This window comes from Bombus bifarius, unplaced genomic scaffold (genome assembly GCF_011952205.1).
Source record: "Bombus bifarius isolate JDL3187 unplaced genomic scaffold, Bbif_JDL3187 scf7180000008643_frag, whole genome shotgun sequence".
Taxonomy (NCBI): Eukaryota; Metazoa; Arthropoda; class Insecta; order Hymenoptera; family Apidae; genus Bombus; species Bombus bifarius.
The window spans coordinates 13,593-16,736 of NW_022884767.1; the positions used below are offsets into that span (position 1 = coordinate 13,593).

Sequence of the window (3,144 nt, forward strand, 5' to 3'; positions counted from 1 at the left end):
CAACGTCCGACACCTTCGGATAATTATAACCAAAACAACGCTCATCCACCATACAATAGTATCTATACTGTAAACAACCGCCAGGACTGGAGATTTGTACCGCCGTCGCAGAAACATCTAAACAACCCGGGAATAGAAGAAAATGTCAGGAAAGAAACAAGAGCAATAACTTGGGAAGAAAAACGCATAAATAAATACCTCGATAGAGATCTAAATCAAAAGAGAGATGCTGATCATTTCAACCAATCAACTTTTCAATGCAAACACCATTCCGTTGCTGTGATAAGGGATAATGTCACGTTAAATAATAAAAGGACGCACGGTGCCATAGACAGGATCATGAGTGAGAAATTTTCTGAGTTACCAAACAAGATAAATAATATTAGTGCCAAAGAACTTTCAGACAAAGCAGAAACTAGGAAATTGAACGACGAGACGACAGGCAATGCTTATCCACTGCCTAACATCACAGAGATATTGGACCCGCTGGGAAGTGCAAATCGCCTCTCCACGTTCGACTTGGCAAAGATACAAAAGCAAGACTCCACGAATTTCGTGAATGTTTCAACCATAATGGGAAAAGAGATAGCGAGTGCATCTCACTCAAAAACTTCTATAAAACCATCAGAAGGAAACTTTATCGAACTCAAAGCCAAATCATTAAATTGCAAGGAAGATCACACTATAGAAAATAAAAATATAGCTATCCCTAAATCCAAAACAGAATCTATAAGCAAAAAGGTTTGTAATAAAAATTCAAAGAATAATTCCAAATCTACCAAAAATATTCCTAAACGTTCCATACAAATAAATAATAATTTAATTATAATAAGCACTTCCAGTAAAACTATTCATCCTGAAAAGGTAGAGAAAAATAAAGGTGCTGCGAATAAAATAAATGAAGAAGAAAAAAGGGTAACTAAGGAAAAGGATTCTAAACATTTTCAAGCTGAAGAAACGCAAGTTCAACGAGCTCAAAGAAATCAAAAGGGAGAAAACAGGGAATCACCAGTCGAAGATATATATAAAAACTTGAATAAATATGCTAGCCATTGGATTATAATTGGATTAAAAATACTTTATTGGTTACTACATCTAATATTTGACGTAGGTAACATAGTAAGTAGTGCTGATCTTATGATTCCCCCAGGAAAATATGGATGATATCACACTATACTATATACAAAATATTTTTGGGTTAATATGGCTGCGGCACTCTCAAAAATTTGTATCTTAAATGCTATTAGCAAGCAATTGGATAATTGGATCAATGTCAGTAAACCTGTGTCTTGGCGCAAAATAAAAACTAAAATGAAGGAAAGGAACGAAATTCTTCCCGCACAAATTAGTTTCGGACATCTAGCAGAGAACCTATTGGTGAAGTAACAATCGAAGAGAACACGGAACCAACATGCGCAGAATATCTCGAAGATCTGTTCAATAAAATTAACACTGTACAACGAATGGCAAGAGAAAATTTGATAAAATCCAAACTAAGACTAACGATCGACGAATTAACCCTCAAGATTTTAAAACAGGAGATTCGATATATCTACTAAAAGAACCTAGTAAAGGAAAATTCTCCGATCAATATACTGGACCATACAAGGTGCTAGAAATCTTGCAGAACCAGAACGTCAAGATTGAAGTAAAAGGGATTCCGCGAACAGTGCACTTAAACAAGCTAAAACTAGCGCATAACCGAAATAAGCAATGAATAAAGTGATTTCAGTGGGCAACGTAGTGCAGTAGTGTATGTTGTAGTGCTGTTCGTCGAATAATACAGATATCGAACACCTAAAAGAGAAAAGGAAAAATTATTATATGTACTCTAATTATTGTTTGAATATAAAACGTGTTGATTCAATAAATAATTAAAAGAGTGAAAGTGAAAGTTACCTTGTGAACAAGTAATCATCATACGAGAAGGTTTACGTGCAAAATAGGTTATGGATCTAGGTTTGCGAAACACCATGTACAACAGCCAGCTGAAAAATAAATGAACAAATTAACTTCAACTGCCTTAATGCAAAATACAACAGTACTAAATGTTATAACAATACTATGGAAGCATGGCACTGTTCGTCGAACAACACAGATGGCGGAAACCTGAAAAGAAAAAGAAGTTTATTACAAATGCTCCGATTACTGTTTGAATGTAAAACGTGTTAGTTCAACGAATAACTAAAACAGTGGAAGTGCAACTTACCTCGTGAACAATTAATCACCATACAAGGAAGTGTACATGCATGAATGTCGCAGATTAACAAGAAGAAATAAAATAGCTGATAAGTGTAGAAAGTGGTTAGAAAATAATTAAGATAGATTAATTGAAAGTAAAAGGATATCTTATTATGTATTAATCTACGTAGTATTGTTATATTATTATATCTAACATGTAGAAGTGGATTTTGTAATACACAATAGCGGTCGCACACACACAATGCATTATACGCATATTAAACTAAATAAACTAAACAGTACCTTTATGGCCACAGATATAAGACGATTGAAGACAACCGTAGTAAGTATCCAAGGCATATCGAAGAATCAGGTGATGTTGTGGGAATGATCTAGGTAAGTGATGCAGCATCGGAAGAGTAGAATCTGAAGAATTACAGACAATGTTAATCTAACAAATAGGTTTTAATCACTAATAAGGGAACTAACTCATATCATACACAAAATAATAGCAAATAGCAAGTACATGCAATAATAAATTAATAGGGAAAATAAGAAAGGTTAATAAACACAGGAATAGGTTAGAAATTAATCAAGATAGACTAACTAAATATTAACAACATGACTGAACTCGGTGCAAAGGAATAAAGTTACGTTACACAAAATATCTGGTAACACAATACACAAAAAAAAGAAAAAAAACATTAACTAAATTAAACAAGATTTATATAAATGCGAGTCACGTATAATCAAAACAATGACTATCGAAATTCGAAAACAACACAATCTATGCTATCGCATTAAGGTAGCACACGGTATTGACACACACAATATCATGAAACACAAACAATATTACAGAAACACTACAAAATAAACTATAATGATTAACAAATTAACTATTTCAACAACACGCTACTGTTGACATTAAACAAACGATACACGCAAGCGACCATGTTGAAAATT

The 3,144-nt window shown here is 33.5% G+C and overlaps 1 long non-coding RNA gene across 1 annotated transcript; it reads right to left on the bottom strand.

The window, feature by feature from the left end:
- Positions 1-2,084: 2,084 nt before the first annotated feature.
- LOC117213296 lies at positions 2,085-3,143 on the bottom strand. The gene is made up of 3 exons (XR_004488622.1): positions 3,079-3,143; positions 2,485-2,607; positions 2,085-2,109 (listed from the first exon to the last, which is right to left on the bottom strand). It is a non-coding gene; the product is annotated as an uncharacterized LOC117213296 (long non-coding RNA).
- Between the last annotated feature and the right edge of the window lies 1 nt (position 3,144).